The sequence below is a fragment of the Oryctolagus cuniculus genome, chromosome 4 (genome assembly GCF_964237555.1).
Source record: "Oryctolagus cuniculus chromosome 4, mOryCun1.1, whole genome shotgun sequence".
Lineage (NCBI taxonomy): Eukaryota > Metazoa > Chordata > Mammalia > Lagomorpha > Leporidae > Oryctolagus > Oryctolagus cuniculus.
This window is the reverse complement of record NC_091435.1, coordinates 133,643,812-133,665,449: the sequence shown is the minus strand read 5'-3', so window position 1 is coordinate 133,665,449 and position 21,638 is coordinate 133,643,812. Positions and strand designations below refer to the sequence as shown.

General features: G+C 36.7%; 1 long non-coding RNA gene across 2 annotated transcripts; it reads left to right on the top strand.

The window, feature by feature from the left end:
* The first annotated feature begins 6,080 nt into the window (after positions 1-6,080).
* Positions 6,081-21,206, top strand: LOC127482869 (uncharacterized). 2 transcript variants are annotated; one of them, XR_011388389.1, is made up of 5 exons: positions 6,081-6,119; positions 11,548-11,676; positions 12,151-12,211; positions 13,752-13,861; positions 19,897-21,206. It is a non-coding gene; the product is annotated as an uncharacterized lncRNA (long non-coding RNA). The 2 variants fall into 2 exon arrangements; XR_007908748.2 differs by having other exon boundaries at positions 12,151-12,214.
* Positions 21,207-21,638: the final 432 nt, after the last annotated feature.

The following is a 21,638-nucleotide window of genomic DNA, read 5'->3' as shown; positions in this document are numbered from 1 at the left end:
TCTTGTTAATCTGTCATTAGTTGTAGAGCAGCCAACCATGACCTTGAAGATGGATAAGAAAAAGTTATTATTTCCTCTCCCCTATGGATGCAAGGTTTTCTCAAGATAGGGTAGTTTCCACAGGCACTCCTCAAGGTCTCCAGTCATTGTACAACTAGACTGTGAGATGAACTCAGTTTCTCAAATGCTCCTGCAAAGTCTTGCTTGTTCTCATATAAACCTGCTGTTGATTGCATATTGATTCTCTACTCTCCACTTCCAGACCTTCACTTAAATAGCTAACCCCCAAAATAATTCATGAAATGTCTAGTTTCTTTACCAAGTCTTTTATTATTGAAGTACTCTTTCTAACTTTGTTTGCTTTATGGACCTGGCAAATTTAGTTATTCTCTCTAGCTTTGGGTCCTTTGCCTGTAAGCAGTGAATTGTCTGCCTGCCTCACGCAGACGTGGTGGAACTTAGTGATGATGCGCCTGAGTGTAAAGTGTTGGCAGACGGCACCACTGTAGCTCAGACTTGGTCCTCTGGCGTGAAGATTTTAGGCCATTACTACCTCTTTTTCTTACATGAACAAATCATTAAAAGGAAAAAATAAAACAGTTCCTAATGTCAAGACAATGAGTTTATGCCTTAGAAGTAAAAAACTAAAAAGGCAGCAATGGAAGTTGTAACTCTATTTCAAGATTATGACTATCTTTGATCCTTTATTTTTACCTCCTTTATTTCATTCCTAGAAAGAATATTGAGATTTTCTTATTATCTACTGATCAACAAAATATACCTTTTCCCTCTTTATACCCCACTAGATCTCACAGTTCCATCGCCTTGTTTGATTACCACCCATTTGGGTTTTTTGTTTTTTGTTTTTTTTTTTTTTTTTTTTGCATGGAAGTTGTAAGAACAAATTGTTAAAAACCTTTAATCAGATAACTAGCCTTTTAAAAAATGCTTTTAGTGGGATGGGCCTGGCCCAGCCCCAGTCATTGTGGGCATTTGGTAGCAAATCAGTGAATGAGAGCTCTCTGTCTATTTCTCTCTCTCTCTCTCTGACTCTCAAATAAATAAGTGAAAATTGAAAAAAGAAAATCCAGCAATGCTAGAGCAATCTGATAAAGGGAAAAATAAAAGTAATAAGTAAAATGTTTTTAGAAATTTATGTACAGATTCAATCTCTCAATCTTACTCTTTTTATCTACACAAAACCCTGTATGTATGGTTAATAGATTACACATGATTATATATATATTATATATATATGATTACACATGTATATAAGTATGATTACATACATATATATGTGTATATATATTTTTTTTATCTGCTACTCAGTTTTTTACTCAACAATTCTTCAGTTAGTTGGTCTAGATTGGGAAACTAAATTGAACAGTGATGTTATAGAGAAAGATACATTTTAACTTAGCTTTTGCTCAGGATTGAGAATTGCTGTTCTGATACAAGCACCTCTTTTTGTTGTAATAAAGTATAAAATGGGCATTCTACAGTGAATGAGCCTTTTTTTACACTGTGATTTCCATCAATGTATAATTAAAAGTGGATTTCCTTTTCCTTTTTGGTTGGTGGGAGGGAGGGGCTGGCAAACCTGGTTAAAGGAGGGAGAACAAAGAGAACTTTCATGAGTTCCTCTGCAAACAGTCGATCAGTTACAATTCCTAGTGTTCGAATAGCTGCGCCATTCTAAAGAACTTCTGGAATAAAAAAAGTCAAGCAGGGGGTCCCAGGAAAATCCAACCCGCATGCCAACTAACGGGAAGAAAGAGAAAGGCAGGGGGAAAAACCCTATCTTTTGTTGTAAAAAGAACTAATGAAGCCGCTGTTAGAACTGTCCACAGCGACACAACAAGGCTGTACACCCACACACATTGTTCAAATGCCAGTCATCCCTCGGTAATGGGAAGAGGAAATGCTGCGATTTAAAGGAGGTGGTGGCACACTCTACTCTTTAGAGTTTAACTTTGCAAATCTCAGGGAGGCACACTTTGGCCAGTGCGAACTCCCAGAAGTTTGTGCAAAAACGCACAAGGTTTTCTACTTTGGTCTTAAGGAAGAGATGGACCAGTGGGGGTAAAATCCCATTGTCATTATAAATTGCTAATTAAATAATTATCAATTAGTTGGGCAGACGGAACTCATTCCAGTGTATTCCTCAGAGAGCTGTCAATAAGGCAAAACAGTAATTTTGATTTTTTTTTCCTTTACAATTTTCTTGCCCAGAGGTGCTAAATAGAGATAATATGTGATATATTCTATGTGAGTTTTTCACATAGCTATTATGACTTATTGACCATATATAAATACCATTTTAGCAAGCACACATGAATTTTCATTCTAGGTGCACAGTATTATTTTTCACATAATAACTGATTGGCTCTTTTTTCAACAAACAAGGCAATATAATGTGTATTTTCTATTAATGAAAAAAAACCTCCAATGCTACATTTTATAAAATATCTTACAAAGTATTTTAGAAAACAAAAATGTGAGCTAGCCAAAAAAATAGAAGCTGTGTCTGCATGCTTAACTGCGAATGTGTTTTGTTTAAAATTGTACGTGTATGCACTTGCAACATTGGATGAATAATTTTAAAACAACTACTTATTTTAGGAAATAATTATAACAAAGTAGAAACATTCAAGAGTAAATAAGTATTTATGTACATATGCAATATATGTACACATATATGATATAAAAAGTAAATACGTTAAGTACTATTTATTCATATGCATATTTAATTGTGAGTTTGTCACCTATGATTTAAAGATGAGCATTGATAAGTTCCTCAGAATTTTCCTAATAATGAAGTCATTGTTCAGTTTTCAGGGGATGAGATTTTTCTTGAAGCCTAAATCAGGGCTAAGTGCATAAACAAAACCCAAAGAATATGAAATTTGGAAAGATGAGAATTGAAATCCTAAAGAATTCAGTTACATTTAAATATGAATGGGTTTGCTGCAGTCCCGTTATGTATGTAGATTATTTCTGCCTTTGTAGAGAAATACGGAACTCAGAACCTTTCCAGTTCTCATCTTTGTTAACTGTGAATTTGAAAAGGGTTAGACATTAACTAAAAATGTTAGAAAATTCAGTGGCATGTTACAGAAACCAACTAAGTAAGATAAGTTTATTTTAGAAGCTAGTGAGAAAAACATTTTTCTTCCCCCATGGGATATTTTCTGTGGTAAATCTACATAAAGTTCAATTTTGTTATGAAAATAATGGCAACATGTTCAAGTTTGACTTAAAATCACTTATTTCCACAGGACCATCATCTTGAATACACAAATGCAGCACTCCTTATTATATCCACCTAATTACTTCACAACAGATAAAAGGTGTCTCTTGTAACAGCCTGATGTCCCTTCTAGGCCATAGTTTACTTTTGAGGACTTAGAATCAATTGACATCTCCAAATCTTAAAGAACTTCATTATGGCAAGGTCCTTAATTTGATTTACTTTAAGGAATACTTAATGGTTAAAGGTCCTTACTGTGTTGTTTTATTGAGTTTTTGTTCATGGTTTAGGATTGATCCACTTCAGCCTTTCAGCAGGGAGTAGTTTTCCAGGGAGGCCCCAGCAGGACTCCAAATCAATAAGGTTAATAGACATGGGGCCATGCAGTCAGAGGTGATATGGCTGGCATTTCTGATGCCAATGAAGATAAGTTCTGATGTCACTTTTGTGCTGGCAACAATGTCACCCTGATTACCTGGAGCATAGACTTGTTTCCTGTTAGCAGGACTGGGAATGACCGTTAATCTGAATTATTTTCAGGGACAACTCAGTTTTGGTTTTTAACTCTTTAAATTACGAGCCTCCATGATTTCTGAAATATCAACAGCTCCCTCGCTATAGAAAACACAAGTTTTCACCGCTTTGTATTTCAGTACCTTCATCAAGATATGATGACCATAAATTGTTAACCCAAAAAACTAGAAGATACGTCGTCTGGGGCAGGGGGGAAGGTGGGGGTTTGTAAGGAACCCATGTAAACAGAGGGTAAAATAACAAAATCTGGGAAAGAAAAACTAGATCCAGAAAACCCTGTCTATTTAGTAGTCTTTAGAAAGGAATGTGAAATATAAACTAGTTAAGCAAAGAATAGTTCATTTCTATTCCTCCAATAGCCTAAAAATTTAAGTTTTTTAAGAAGCCAGTAGAAAGTTAGAAACATTTTTTTAAGATTTTATTTATTTATTTGAGAGGTAGAATTACAGACAATGAGAGGGAGAGACAGAGAGAAAGGTCTTCCATCTGCTGGTTCATTCTCCAAATGGCTGCAATGGCCAGAGCTGGGCTGATTGGAAGCCCGGAACCAGGAGCTTCTGGGTCTCCCATGCAGGTGCAGGGGCCCAAGTGCTTGGACCATCTTCCTCTGCTTTCCAGGCCACAGCAGAGAGCTGGATCAAAGAGGAGCAGCCGGGACTAGAACTGGCGCCCAAATTGGATGCGGGCACTGGAGGCAGGTGATTAATCTACTGTGCCACAGCGCCGGCTCCAAAATTACTTTCAGGGTTTGCAAAAGTATAACATTTATTGATATTACACAGGTACTAAAGCAACTGACTCCAAAGCAAACAGATTCATCTCTTCCAATGTTTCAAATAAGTAAATAAATATAAATAAATAAATAAGCCAGAAGTACTAATAAGTAGTAGTCTAGAAAATTTAACCATCTGTCTGAAACAAAGCTTGACTATGCATGTTATTTCAGATAACTAATGCTGATTTTACTTACAAAATAAAGGGACATCCTTACCATAATGTCATTCACAAAAGGATCAATTTAACTTTTTCCTACTTTTACCAACTCTTTTTTCAGGAAGCAAACAAACCCAATGAATTATCTAAAGTCTTTAATTCTCCAAGAATACCCTTATGAACTTTATGATGTACATATATATTTTGGATGTATCCAACCTCATGTTTCCCCATTGGTTTTGCTTGCCATGTTTCAAAGATAAAGACTTATAATGTCTTATGTAATTATATTTTTCTCTGGACAATAGCTACCAATGAAGACAGAATGTATATCAGCAAAGCAATGTAGCAAATTGAATTAGGATATTCTTTTTATTGTCTCCCATTCTCATTAAACCTGTTAAATAGTAAAATATATTGAGTTAACTTGAAAATGCTTTAAGTCTGTGGGAAACTAGATTCTTTGAATTGTGCTGGGAGATTCTCTGTTAATTGAGTTGTAATCAATTGTTATTGATCATCAGTCCTTTTATGATGAAGAAGTTAGAGATGATGATGATGATGATGTAATATTAATACAAAATGATGGTAACGTGTTCTATTAATCTGAAGAGGATTTGATTCTAAGCCAAATGTACATAGGTTCATATGGTGGTTCTGTAAGAGTCAAGAAAAAAAAAATACAGAAGCAAACATCTCGGACTTTTAACTAAGTGGGGACTTTCTTTAATTTTCATTGTGTTTTCCATTTTCATTTTTTAAGTACTTGCCAGACTTCTACTGAAATTGAAATTATTTACTGAGAACAAATAGCATTCTTTCTTAAGTGTCTATTATACCTATCTTACAGGAGGAAAGCAGTTCTTTTGCCAGTTGTACATTTAAAAAAATTATGTTTAATTTGAATAAATTAACATATATTGTCTATAAAAATTAATAGTAAAAAAAGCAACAATAAGTAGGAAAGTCATTTAAATTGAGTATTTTATGAGAGAGAAAAAAATCTTTGTTATTCATGGGGCAGCCCAGATAATTTGATGTGCTCTGATGTAAATTTGGGGATTGCTTTAATTTCAAAACATATTTTTTCACTTAATAAGGGAGACAAAAGAAACTTTCACCCAGCATCTCCTGTTTGTTATCTAGGAATGTTTTGGCTTCTCAAATGTGAGAACATGATTGTTTTTATTTCCAGGAGGAGATAATAACACTGAAGCAATAGAAAAGAGTCAAGGCAGCTTGCACAGCACAGGAAGTTCACAGCCAGAGACTTAATTTCTCACACAATGTACTGTGCAATGGGCCCATTAACATAGATGAATAGGCTCTTTAAAGGTTTTTTTTCCCTTCTTCTTCTTCTTCCAGATACGCAGCTGCCGCTGAATGGTGATATGTTAATAAGGTACTCACTTGCCTATTCTTCAGGTACTCTGGCTTTCTCTACCTAGGTAATCTCCATATAGGAAAAGCTATTAGGGGGCTGTATCTGCTACCACACCTTCAATTATATTAACACCTGCACTGATAATCCACGAAAGGTAAACTAGTAGGGGGCCTATGGCCTTAGTCCAGCCCTTTCCTCCCCACAAAGTTACATCTGAAGAGTGGGGGGCAGAGAAAGAAGCAGGAAAAAAAAAAAGGAAAGTCACTTTTATTACACATCAGTGGGAACCTTCTGAAAAAGCTTTCATGCCTAGGAAATTGTTATTTCTTCAAACAGCTGACAGCCTGCGGAGGAAACTCTTAATGGAAACCCAGCTCCTGCATTGTTATGCATGGCCCTCATGTAGATTCAGGGGGGTGGATTAAGTTAGCTTCCAAAGGGTCTATTGTGTGTAGCATTAATTTGCAGGGCTCTTGATATTTGAGTTTGAAGGTTTACAACCTCAGTGTTTACTTAGATGAACTACATCCTGGTTTGTTTATTTCCGTCTGCAGTCTCTTATTTCCTAGTAAATGTTACATTTATATTTGTTAACAGCAAGAATGTTGTTATAAATCTGAAAGAAATAATTACACATGCTTACACTCATTCAAGTTAAAGCCTTGATCCTGGTTCCACCAGAGTCACCCTTCACTGTTATGGGTATAGAAGAATAAACAGATAAATTCATTTCTCAAGAATATTTATGCTGCCTAGCTAAAGAGCAGCATGAAACTAATAGAGTGTAGAATGAATGTGTAATTGTGGCCTGTCCCAAAGTGCTAACTTTCAATGAAATTAACATAATTCCCCTTATTCCTCTCATATAGCAATGTTATAAATACACCATCCCCCAAATCTCTGTCTTTCCCTTCCAGATGGAAAATTTTACTGTAGAATTGATCATCACTTTCTCTTTTCAATTGTTCGAATCGTTACTTGTTAGTTGCAATTTTCCAATTATGGATTAAAAAAATGCTTCCAAATTGTTATTTGCATACAAATCTGTGTGATGTTTAGGTAGAAGAACGCTCCAAAAGTCTCATCTTCCAAGATTAAACTGCCAGCTTTCATTCAGAAACTTTTTCAGCGCCACCTCTAGCCCTACTCCCTCCTTTTCCTCCTTGTATTGTAGAGGCAGTTGCTAACATGAATTTAAAATTCAATATGAATGGCTGGGAAAGGAAAAAAAAAAAAAAAACATGCTCATTGGAACCAACTCTGGTCTTAATCTGGATTTAGGGGCTTAATTGAATAGAAGTACATTATGCTAAATAACTGAAGTATCTATTATTTTGAAACTTTTTTAATAGAAAACAATAAAGACAACATGTTGAATATTTTATTGCATATTTGATGCTTTTGGTTAGTGTTTTTGAATGTCTTACAGATAATTTGAAATATAGCTATTCATGGAATTATTCATGTAGCATTTATATTAATTGGTCTTGTGATATAGCAGTGAAATGGTTTATTTTGTTAGACATCAGAGAACAGGTAAATTTGGTTGGTCACTGAAACTTTTTCTTCATTTATACAAATTATGTTGATAATTTATCAAATCCCTAAGCAATTATTCTATAATTTTCAACCTAGTATACTACTTCAATCTTAGAGAAGAACTCCCAATAAAATAGGTATAGTTGGACCTCCCTTCTCCCAAAAATTGTAGTTGCCAAACTTCATATAATTGAAAGGTTTTATATTTATTACTGTTGATTATAACCCTCACTATTTTAAAATCTCCTTCCCCCCCTTTTTTTTTTAATTTCAAGGATGAACTGTTAATTTGGAGAACTGTTAGGAAAATTCTGACATACTGATTCACAGTAATAAACCCTTGAAGCAAATTTCAAGGATCTATATATTCTTAGCCTGATGGGTAATTGTGAAAGGTCGGTCTTATTACCATTGCATTCTTTGCAACTTTTGTTTTTAATCATGCAATTTTCCAGACTGTTCCTTTCTCTCCCCATCTTTCTCTTTCTCTCTCTCTCTCTGAAAGGCTATCAATATAAAAGTAGAATTTAACTGATTTATACAGTTATATTTCTTTGGCGCCTATTGTATTCTAGGCACTTTGCAAAGTCTTGAAGATATATGTAGATATAGATATAAATTAGATATAGCTATAAATCAATATGGATATATGAAAGAAATGGCTTTTGCCCTTGTGTAGCTTACTTTGAGGGCAGTCACTGTCACACTGTAGACAAAATAAGTGCTTACTGAATGGATAGATGCATGACAACTGTCTTGGGTGAAGCAAGTTAAGATAAATGGGTTTAGTTCAGCTACTTACTAAAGTAATTCACTGAACATTTTATACATGCCAGGCATAAAGTTTAACCCTGGAAATTTTTGTTAAGAAAATGAAATTCCGGTAAAATTTGTTATAGCAACAGGACTGTTAAGTGGTTTGTACTTTTAAAGATTTCTCAATAGACATAAATTCCCACTACTTTACAAGTGTATGCTGAAGAGCTGCTTCACATGTGCTTTGTTCAGTACACATCTGATTTTGACCTTAAAGTTGTTACGTGGGTTGTATATAATGAAATTGCAGTAATTTGGGAAGAACAACAATAATAATGGAAGAAAATACTAGGACCTCAAATGCTGCTCGTAAACTGTATAAAAGACTTTGGTCCAGTACATAGTGCCGAGAGAAGCTAAAGAAGGGGAAATCAATTTCTGGTTACTGTAAGGATGATAGTTAGTGATAAGGATGATGACGGAGACAGCTGTCTCTTACACTGAACTGACTCGATGCCAAATTCTGTCCTGAAGGCATTATATTTATTTACTGATTAAAGTTTCCCAACAGATCTTTGAGGTATGCAATATTACCTCCATCATGCAAAGAAGCAGTTTTAGTTTCAAGTCACAAAGGTAGCAAATTATAGAGCTGAAATTTGAAATCAAGTCTTCCCCTCTAGTCTTTTTACCTAACCACTTCATTACTGCTATCCTACCCTTGTGGTCAAAACTCTCCAGCTATTTCAGGCCTGCTAGGTGCTAAGTTTGTTCTTTCACTATTCCTTAGGAGACTTCTGGGTAGAAGCATTAATTGCCATTTATTATATGAACAGCTTTCAGGACTACAATCCATCAAAGAGAATATTGTAAAACTCTTGTCCAAAGCCTAAAAATAGAACTTTTTCATGACAATAGCTGCAACAATTTTAGAGACGTCTCATAAAATATCAGATAGTTGCCTGCTTCTTGATGGTAAATATGTTTGGGTATTTATGGATGTCCGTATATATGTTTAGATGACTAGATAGAATATCATTGCAAGAATAAGATGGAGAAGGTAGTAATGTACAAAGAGTGAGTTTATGAAGCTTGCAAAGTGATCTGTTTAGAGAATGACACCTGCAAGTCATTGTCATAGTAAGAAGTATGAAGCTTTCTAAAGCTGAATGAGGAATACAAGGGAACCCATAATTTTCTTATTTTCCCAAAAAGAAACTATAGTATGTGGAGGGAAAGATGAAGAACAGCAGCTGCAAGCAGAGCAGGATTAGATGTCTGATCCACTAATTTGACTACTGTAAAAACATATTTGATCACTGATGTTATTAATGGAAAGGCTGATAAAATGCTATGGAGTTTGTCGACAACACAGTCTCTTCATGCTTCTGGAGTTGCCATTTCTTGTTGTTATACTAGAGGGACTTACTGGCGGGGCTTATCCACATTTGGAATCATAGTAGATTGATATACATACAAAGTAAAACCAAATGTATTTTTAGTTAGAGATTTTGTTGGAAATATTGACTTTAAAGGTTTTTTTAAGGTGCAAATAAAACTAAAGTTGATAAAGCTGTTAATATGAAGTGATAAGGAGCAATATCTATTTAATAATTTTGGGTACAAATGCATACAAGTAATGGAAGGAGTTCATATTTGTGAAGTTTAAATGAGTGAGCATATTTTCTCCTTATATGTGACACAACCAAAATATGAAAATTTTGATTTTGGCTTCACTGGAAGAAGGTGCCAGATAACTCTAGGAACAAATCTTTCCTATCCCAGTTACTGTGAGGCCTAAAGGTAACACCTAATCATCGGGCTGCTGTATTTCCTTATCTGAAATGATGATGAGAATGCCGACTTGCAGAGTTGTAGGGAGAGTTCAAGGACATATACACGATACATTGAACATAGCGATTACTCTGAGTGTTGAATAAGTGGGGGTCAGTTTAGTTATGACTGGGTACCTAGGAAATCAAGACATCAAAGGGGAGAATGAGAAAGAAGGCTAATAGTAACTAAAAAGGAAATATAATAGATGAAAAAATAATTAAAAATAGCCAGCACTGGGAAAGTCAATAAAAGTCAGAAAGCAAAATACGAATACACAAGAGAATTCAACTGAGTGGATTGTCCATGCAGTACTATTCTGGCTTTGGGAACTGCGTGTTCAAAAGAAAATGTAATACTCCAGTAAAGAGGAGGGAAAACAAAACAAAACAAAAAAACAATAATAAGAAACAAGGGGGAAATTAAACAAAAGAAGAAAATTAGATTAAATGTAGAACTTTTGTCAAAGAGCAGTTGAAAAATGCAAAGAGAACAATATGATAAAACAAAAACCCTGGGAAGTCTTGAGAAGACAAAAGGAAAACAAACATGGGAAAGACAGAAAAAAAAAGCAAACACAACAGGGTCTAAAGGATTGAAGCACACATTTCCTCCAACCAGTAGAACACACATGACTCCGCTTTTAATTCTGACAGCAAAAAGATACCTGAATTGAGGAAAGGGCTTGCATGATATTAGAAAGGAATGATTTTTAAAATACCAAAGTTGAAGCAGAATGCCATGTTTAAGCATGATATATGTGTCTGTGTTACCAAATGCAAGGAAGTTGGGATTTTAGCATGGAGAAACTGCTTGACTGCACTATAAATTTCCCCATCTGGATGACAGAAATGAGGAATTTCATTGTTTACTCAACCACCCAACCAGAGAGGAAGCATTTTTCAGATGCAGTTGCATCAATGAATAAAATAGTGATCTTTTCTAGAAAAAGATCCTTTAGTTTAATTTTCCTGATAACATAAATGAAAATATTTCCAGCCATACATTAAACCACCTAGACATTCTTTGGGGATCAATTCCTTCTCTGCTGTAGCAAAGTAGCACATGCATGTCTACTACAAATCTTAAGGCAAATAGATTTGCTCCTATTTCCTTGTCATTGCATGAAGCATCACTGTTTTTGTTATTATTATTTATTTATTTTTGCTAATAGCTGCAATTCAGAGACATAACCCTATAACCTCTTTAATTGTTAAATACCCTGTGCTTGTGGTTACATTTCTTTGCAATGGAAAAAAAAAATCTCATTAACAAACTAGTTCTGTGCGTCCTTAACATTGAGGCCCCTGTTCTGCAGCTGGAGGCAGCTCCCTGCTCAGCCCGCAGTGCAGAGTGACACAGACAGGCGACATCGTCACTGAGCACTAACTTCTATTTCACCCAGGCAGACATTTCAGAACCGCGGCAAGGCATAACAGAGGCAAAGGTAATCCTTCTGTTTTTATATCCTATTCTAACAAAAACCGAATATATTCACCTTGAAAGGACAACTGGGCGAAAGGATGTGTGTGTAGCAGGAGGGAGGTTCTGTGTGAAAACTGATAAGCAGGAAATTAATTCACCAATCAGCTAGGAAATAAAGTGCAGACACAGGAAGAGCTGAGAAACATAGATGATACATTTATGATGGATGACAAATAGATGACAGATGATATAGATAAATAGATAGATGATAGACAATTTTTAAATCAAAGTCTGATGCCAAAGGAATGAAATGTTTTTAGGATATAAAAAGGGTGTGAGCTGGTAAAGGTTTTGTTACATGAGAAGTGAATCGTGGGCTATTATCTGGAAGTGGGAGGAGGTGTTTTATTTTACTGGAATCTCCGGGTTGGCAAGGACTTTAGGCACCATCCAGTCTGTCATTAATGATGACCTCTACTACTTTTCTTTTTTAAAGGGGGTAGCTGCAAAGTTTGGGACAAGACCTCTGCAGGCAACTGGAAGCACAGTGTACCCAGGTGGTGGGTCTCGTCTGTGACAATATATTTTTCTGTCTGTCCAATTGAATATGGCTGTAAAGGGAATAAAACTCCATGTAATCTCCAGCAGTGACAATTTAATCAGTTGTAATAGGGAAAGAGTAGCAGAGTCCCCCCATTTTCCTATTTGCATATTTGATTTTTGCATTGGGGAATGCAGGTTATGTTTGTTGCTTCTCATTCAGTTTTCTTATTTAACCTTTTTATGGGCAAATTTTTTACAGTAATATGAGATCTCAAGTCAAGTAAGTCTAAAAGAGAGAGGAAAGATTCCCTTTTTGAAATGAAGCAATCGGTGCAGTGTGCTTTGTGTAATGCTATTCCCGGCAAAGGACGAATGTGCCAAACATGGTTTGCATGCTCTCTGCTTCTGCACGTGATGCATCTGCTATTAACATTCACAGACCCACCCTGAAAATGAAGGCAACTGTTTGGCAAACAATGCAAAATGATGAGGAATATGCCATAACATGATCGCTTTTTTGGTTAATATTTCTTGAAATAGTAAATCTTATTAACTATGTATGTCTAAGGAAGATGGGTTTCTAAGAAGCTTTATATACTTAGGTCAGTTTTATGAGGTTGTGGAGGAGCAATAAATATAGTGAAATTAATAAAATTCATTGCTCCTGTAATTGACAGAGTGATATTATTGCCCTAAATGTAATAAAAGATTCTGGGATAGATTTTAAAATAAATAAGATACAAGTAATTTGAACCCATCATCAATTATCCTTGTGACCTCCCTTGAGTATATTAAAAATCTGGCCAAAATGGTGTTGGGTTTGAATAACCGAAATATGGATAGCTGCTTTTTTATACAACAATGCATGTCAAGCCTCCACTTTTGAAAACACCAAAAGTGTGTTAGGTAATTAAAAAAAATATATAGTTCCCTACTTAATTAAAATTTAGAATCTCTTTGTAAAAGGTGAATGAACTCTGAACCAACATTTCACTGAAAGGGAAAAAAAGGGATGAACATTTTAGTTCTATGTAATTTTACAAAGGAAGAAAAAAGATTAAATAAAAGTTTTGAACTTTTTATGTATCTTATTTAATCTATGTGTATGTATACATTTATATATACACACACACTTCTGAGTAATTACATGTTTATTTGTGTTTACCGATAAATATAAATATTGCTAACCAAATTTCATGAGAAATTACTAAATTTGGTTATCAAAAGATAAGCCACAGCATTGTATCCAAAAAGAGAGCAAATTGCCTTTTTAATTTATGTCCATGAACCACACCAGTAGCAGTACGCAGGCATTAGTAGATGACAGGTATCAAACCCTTTGGGAGTGAGCACAGATTCACATCAGAGTCAAGTACGTAATATGTCAAATTTTGACTATGTTCTTGTTTATTTAAATCTGCATTCTGATGATCACCCTTTCAAAGAAGTTATATATATATATATATATGAATATGTGATCCAACGATTACATATTCAAATTAACCCAGTTTTTGTTTGAATATGGTCTAATGATTGAATGATCTCCAAACACAGAAAATCCTCAGGGAAATATGCTGGTGTTTCAGCACATTTTCTCAAGGCCTGGAGAGTACTAGATATGCCAAGGAGTGCCTTGAAGCATGGAAGCTCTGCTCTACCTACATGTAAGTCCTAGGCTTTAATCACAATGGCTAGGTTCACAGTAAAGCAATTAACCATATGATTGCTTTCACAGAAGCACAACCTCATCAGTATCTTTCCTTCAGGCAAACTGTCAATGCTGGCGCTAGTTAGTGACTCAAGTGGATTCCATTACCTAGGAGGTACAAATCTCTGAACACACAGTTACAAATGCAGAGTAGGTATATTCATCTGCAACCTATTTTTTAGAAGTTGCCATTTAGCAACCAACACTTTAAATTTAAATGATTAAAGAAAATAACTGTTTCATTAAACAAGAGTTCACAAGTATCAGAATAAATATGGAGAAAAACATCTCAATGATAACTATTTGAGTTACAGTTTGCTCACTGATGTTTTTCAGAGGGTTGCTTTGTTGTTGTGTTCTTTGGGGGAAGAGAGGAGTGGGAGTAATCATTCTCAACTCTTAAAATAGAATTTACATAGAGAATTGGAAAGAATTAAAAATGACTGAAGAATGCAATTTGTAATTGAATATACAATTTAAAAAAAACTGTTATCTGTGTGTATACATACAGATACAAATATGTGTATATACATGTGCAGTGTTTAACCTTATTTAACCTTGTAACTTCATTTGCTGGACTTAAGGGATGTATCAAATGTGAACTTGAAGTTTTCTACCATCCTGTTCTTGGGATGTTAATGGGAAATTTCTGCAGGCCTGTTAATAACACTTTTGGTTACTCTCCATATATTCAAAACCAAGCTACTAAAAAGTCTTCATTTTTCCCCCAAACTTAAAAGCCTAGTATAAATGCAAGATCTGAGCGATAGAAATCTTATAATGTGATTTCCATTTACTTTTTCATAGTACCCTAAGTATTTCTCAAATACAATTAAAATGCAATAGGCAACAAGGGGTATTTCTCCATTAAATGCTAAGAAATTTGCCATCTGTATTGCCCAGAGTCAGAGAGACAGTATGAGACTGATGAGCCTTGCTGGGCTGTATTACATTCTGGAATGCCCATCCATATTACTATGAAAAACGTGTTGAAATCATTGGATTGTCCCCTAGATTTCTGCCAACTGAAAGCTAACAATTATTTTATCATCTTCAATAAAATATAATTATGACACTTTAGTTTTGATGATATTGGAAGTCTCTTAAAAGTACTTAAAACAATTAAATGGAGATTCTGTTTTAGAAGTGTCCGAATGATTTGTTTTGAGAAGACTTTTAATAAAGTCAACAAAAACTTTTCTTATAAATCTAATTTTTAATACTGTCTTATTTCCAAATATTTAGATGAATTATGAAGCAGTTTATCAAGTGACTGGGCAAACCATGCCCCATCCAAAATTCACAGTGGTCCTGACTCATCTTGTTCAAAGCAGAGTGTTCTGAGAACTTGGATTTGCTGAGATTGTATGGGTTGCAGGAAGCAAGGCAGGCACTAGAGACCTGAAGGAATAAAAATGCTGAGGGTACCCAATTCTCTCATCATCACTAAGAAAGCAATCCTGATGGAGACCAAGGCACACAAGTCCTTGTATCTATTTCTTTTTAAAATATACATTATTAAAGAAAAATAGATATGCACGTTAATCCATCAGTAGTTAAGAAAAAAACTTTTGCAATACGGAGTATAATTGCGGACTTGAAGAGGGATGATTTGAGAATCAGTGTGACTGTCCCACCCTCTCTGTGGCTGCTGGTTGCAGAAGAGCCTGTGTCTCCCCACAGCCCAGTGCTGGGGGCTCACTGTTTTCCTCCAGTCTATTCTTGGCTGTCGATTCCCCAGTGCTCTTTGTGCACTTTAAGTTTAATTTTGCATTTAAAAACTCAATTGGCTCATCTGTTAAGCATTAAGCAGCTCCCTTTTGAGCCACAGGGGGAGCCCTGGGAAAACCCACAGCTGCTGGAACATGGAAAATGGGTTTAAAAAAAACAAAACCATTTTGGAACTTTAAAGCATTTTAGCAGCCGTGGATTTCCCAATCCTTACCCCCCAAATGGTTCATCTGTTTAACTTTTATCTGGTATTGAAAAACACAAACCAGAGCATTAAATAGCCCTCAAATGACTTTTTGTTTAATACAAAATGAAAGTAAAAGCTAAGCAAGCCATGAGGGAAGAACTTTGAGAAAGCTACGGTCTTTAGTACCTGCAGGCATACTCACCCTCCAGTTACAGAAGAGTCCTGGAGCTCAGTCCTGCCTGCCGGAACCACCACTCCCTTCTCTCCCTTGGTCGCTTAGACACCCTTGCCTGCTCCCTGCCCCACCCCCTGTAACAGGGGAGAGAAGTCCACAATACATTCCAATCCTAGCTAATAAAGTGACAATAAAAATGATGGAAAAGTTAATAGGCTGGGATGTTAATGAAACGCTCAGTCAAAGGTTTTAAGTTTCACGATGATTTGTCATTGAGTAAAAACTCACGTTTCATTACAGTTAGACAGACCTTAGATAAACTAAACTATTCCTTTTTTCCATGTTCCCCCAAATGTTACCCTACTGAGCCTGAAGTCTCCCCGTGGTAGGATCCCAAGTCCCATTCTTTGAAACCAATTCCTACTAATCATAGTAGGACATTCCTACTAAGATAAAGAGTGACAACTGTAAGCCCATGTTTTTTAAAGGTTTTATTTAATAAATATAAATTTTATAGGTATAGCTTATGGAATATAGCAGTTCTTCCTCCCATACCCGCCATCCCACCCCTACTCCCTCTCCCATTCCATTCTTCATTAAGATTCATTTTTAATTATCTTTATATACAGAAGATCAACTCTATCCTAAATAAAGATTTCAACAGTTTGCACCCATACAGACACATAAAGTATAAAGTAATGTGGGAAGACAAGTTTTACCATTAATTCTCATAGTATGTCTCATGAAGGACAGAGGTCCTACATGTAGAGCAAGTGCACAGTGACTCCTGTTGTTGATTTAATAATTGACATTCTTATTTATTATTACGTCAGTGATCACCCAAGGCTCTTGTCATGAGCTGCCAAGGCTATGGAAGTCTTTTGAGTCTACAAACTCAGTCATTATTTAGACAGGGCCATAAGCAAAGTAGAAGTTCTTTCCTTCCTTCAGAGAAAGGTACCTCCTTCTTTAATGGTCCCTTCTTTCCACTGGGATCTCACTCACAGAGATCTTTCATGTAGGCCTTTTTTTTGCCACAGTGTCTTGGCTTTCCAAGCCTGAAATGCTCTTGTAGGCTTTTTAGCCAGATCTGAATGCCTTAAGGACTGATTCTGAGGCCAGAGTGATGTTTAGGGCATTTGTCATTCTATGACTCTGCTGTGTGTGTAAGCCCATTATTTCTGCTAAAATCTAATGGAGGCAGACATCCTACATGCCAAAAAAAAAAAAAAAAAAAAAAGAATTGTAAAACTGAGTAAACAGAGTAGATGAAAAGGAGATGCTTGAATTTTAAGGATTCTGTCTAGTAATATTCATTGGTTGGGATAGAACATAAATGAGAAGCTCATTGTAGCCATGGACTAGAGGCATAGCAACTGGGCATGGAAGTGGACAAAAACTTTAGTACTGAAATCTTTCTAAGCCTGGTTGAAGATAGGAAAGGGAAATTCACATTGTTAGAGAGGAAGATTAACAAGGAAGTTGAAAAGATACACAAGAAAATCTTCAACTTCTTTGCATCGTTATGGTCCTGATAAGACTACTGAAATGTCAAACAGAATTCAGTTTTTTTAAATCCACAGGGACTATGATAATTCGTATCAGATGATTAAATAGATTCTAAAGTATGATTCAAGCAATATTATTCATTCCAATGGTCAATATCAGATTTAATATAAAATTAGGATTGAGTGTTCTGTTTATCAGTTACAATCCCTGCATTCCGGATTGGAGCTCCTGGGTTAGATTCCTGCCTCCAGCGTCCCACTGGTACAGAGAGGCAGGAATGATGGTTTAAGTGACCGGATTCCTGCCACTCACATGGGAGACCTGGATGAAGCTCCAGATTTCTTGCTTTAGCCTTGTTCCAACCCCAATCATTGTGGGCATTTGAGGAATGAACTAGTGTATGGGAATTCTCCTTCTCCCTGTGTCTCACTCTCTGTCTCTGTCTCTCTCTCGCTCTCTCTCTTTTTCTGTCAGCTTCTCAAGTAATTAATTAAAAATAAAATTAATAATTCCTTATTCTAGTCCAATTTTTTATGTCAGAATATCTTTGAAATGTTGCATGTTAATTGAGGTAGGCATAAAATAGATGGTTTGTGAGAAACATGTTCACGGAAAATTATCTTCTACATTTTAACATTTTTTTATAATTATTTATTTGAAAGGCAGCATGACAGAGACAGAGGGAGAGACAGAGATAGGGAGTATATCTTCCACCCACTGGTTCATTCCCCAAATGGCTGCAATGGCTAGGGTTGAACAAGGTAGAAGTGAGGAGCATGGAACTCCAAATGGGTCACCCTCATGCATGGCAGTGACCAAAATACTTGGGCAATCTCCCTGTGCTGTTCCAGGAACATTAGCAAGGAGTTGGATTGTAAGTGGAGCAGACTGGACTGGAATCTATGCTCCCATATGGGAAGCTGAGGTCGCAAGCAACAGCTTAAACTGCTATGCCATAGTGGTGGCCTCTCTATTAGTTACTTTAAATAAACATAGTATTTTAAAGTCTTCAAGTTCACTGTTATTTCTTGTTGCTTCTCTGCCTCTCTCATTCCTTCCCCTCCTCTCATGTCTCCCTGCCCAGTATATTCATAAATTTTACAGCTATAGAAGGCAGACATAGATATGGTTACAGCATAGAATAAGAGTGAATATACTCTACAGATTGCTCAAAATTTTTGATATTGTACAATATGATTTCAAATAATTAAAAAGAATGGCTTATTATGCTAAGTGAAATAAGCTAGGCACAAAAGAATTTGTTCTTGATATCACTTATAGGTGGAATTTTTACAAGTTGATTAGTTTTTTTCATAGAAATTGAAAGTATAATGGTGGTTGCTAGAAGCTGCAGAGACTCCTGGAGAAGGAGGTTTGGAGGAAGGTCAATTACTGGATACTAAGTTATTGTTAGATAGGAGAAAATAATCCTGGCATTGCACTGCAAAGCAGAGTGAATGTAGAATATGGAGTTTTTACACATTAATTAAAAATAAAATATTGCAATTTTGTGTATTAGTCAAAAAATTAAAAAGAACAGCTATTAAGAAAACTTCCTCCATATCATAGAAGTGGAGAATATACATGAAGTCATAGCATGTTTCAAAAGATCAGAGGGAAGATTGATTTTCCTCCTGGCTTAAATAGAAATATACATATAATGGTATTAAAGGTTCTAATTATCTTGGCTCAAATAAAATACCATAGTTTTAGACCAAGTACAGTGACCATTCACTATAATATGGCTAAGCCAGGGTCACCTGCTCACTGTATTGTATTGTAAATGGATCTTCAATGAACCAATTGGTTGTGGTAAAGAAAAATTGTTATTCGCTATTGCAATGAGAAAGGATGCATTCGTAGAAAGAGAGAGGAATGTTTCTGAATAGATGAAAGCCAAAAAAGTCTATGATAAATTCTAAGGTAGTTTTAAGTAGTCCCTCCAACTGGACCTTATACATATAATTCCATGCATATTATCACACTCTTTCACTCACTAAGGATCATAGACTTTTAAAAAAGTTTTATAACTATGTGGCTTTTTTTGAGATATATTTTATTTATTTGAAAGGCAGAGTTACAGGGGGAAGGGAGAGACAGCATGAAAGAGAGAGATCTTCCATCTTCAAGTTTGATCCCCAAATGTCCACAGTGGTCAGTATTGAGTAAGGCTGAAGCCATGAGTCTGATTAGAACATTGGACGTCTACTAGCGCCCTTGGTATCACCACCATCAATACCCAACCGCTATTTTTTCTCTTTTCTTTTTAGATTTTGAGTCTTATGATCATTTGAGTTTTTTTTCACTGCTACATTGTAATTGGCATCTACATTTTGAGACAATGCTTCTAATTCATTTTCTTTCTTTTTTTAATTTGTTTAAATGGCAGCTATAGAGAGAGGTAGAGACAGAGAGAGAGGTCTTCCATCCGCTGGTTCACTTTCCAGATGGCCGCAACAGCCGGAGATGCGCTGATCTGAAGCCAGGAGCCAGGAGCTTCTTCCAGGTCTCCCACATGAGTACAGGGGCCCAAAGACTTGGGCCATCTTCTACTGCTATCCCAGGCCATAGCAGAGAGCTGGATGGGAAGAAGAGCATCTGGGACTAGACCCAGCGCCCATATGGGATGCCGATACTTCAGGCCAGAACATTAACCCACTGCACCACAGCGCTGGCCCCTCTAATTCATTTTCTAACCCTTCAGACACAGGTTTTGAAATCATACTTTTTTAAAAAATATTTTATTTATTTATTTGAGAGGTAGAGTTACAAACAATGAGAGGGAGACAGAGAGAAAGGTCTTCAGTCTGCTGGTTCACTCCCCAAATGGCTGCAATGGCCGGAGCTGTGCTGATCCAAAACCAGGAGCCAGGTGCTTCTTCTGGTCTCCCACACGGGTGCAGGGGCCTAAGGATTTGGGCCATCTTCTACTGCTTTCCCAGGCCATAGCAGAGAGCTGAATTGGAAGAGGAGCAGCTGGTACTAGAACCGGCGCCCATAGAGGATGCAGGCGCTGCAGGTGGAGGATTAACCCGCTTCACCACAGCACCAGCCCTGAAATCATACTTTAAATATCCAAGAACTTTCTAATTTTACATTACCTTTTCATAGCAGCTGGTCTTCCTTTGTGGTTGTAAATGATCTGAAATGTTGAGGATACCAGTTAGCACACTATTTGCTCTGAGTTGCATCTTTACTTTTTGCCTATCTTATCTATTCATCTTGCTTTGCTTCTTTCATGTTGCAAACTTTCCTTTAAATGACAGCTGATCCTTTGTTGTGATTTATATTTAATTGCAAAGCAAAAGAAGATCTAAGTAAGAATATGTTGAGTACAGGGTTAAGAGTGCAGCTGGTAAGATTTTCATCTGGATGAGCAGACTGAGATCCAGTAATTATGCTATTTGACTCCTAAATCTCTTTGTTCACCTCAGATGTATATTCACTTCTTTTACAAAAAACCCTGCACTGGGGAGAGCACCGGTACAGTGGTTGAGATGCGGTTGTGATAACTGCATCTCGTATTGGAGTGCCTGATTTGAGTTCTGGCTTTGCTCCCCATTCCAGCTTCCTGCTAATGTGCACCTGGGAGGCAAGAAGTGATAGTTCGGGAAGTTGGGTCTCCTCCACCAAAGTGGGCAACACGGATTGAGTTCCTGGCTCCTGGCTTCTACCTGGCACCACCCTGGCTGTTACAGGCATTTCTTTTTTTTTTTTTTTTTTTTTTTTTTTTTTTTTTTTACAGGCAGAGTGGATAGTGAGAGAGAGGGAGACAGAGAGAAAGGTCTTCCTTTTGCCGTTGGTTCACCCTCCAATGGCCGCCGCGGCCGGCGCGCTGCGGCCGGCGCACCACACTGATCCGATGGCAGGAGCCAGGAGCCAGGTGCTTTTCCTGGTCTCCCCATGGGGTGCAGGGCCCAAGCACCTGGGCCATCCTCCACTGCACTCCCTGGCCACAGCAGAGGGCTGGCCTGGAAGAGGGGCAACTGGGACAGAATCCGGCACCCTGACCGGGACTAGAACCCGGTGTGCCGGCGCCGCTAGGTGGAGGATTAGCCTAGTGAGCCATGGTGCCGGCCTACAGGCATTTCAGTAATGAATCTGCAGATGGGAGATCCTGTCTCTGTTTTT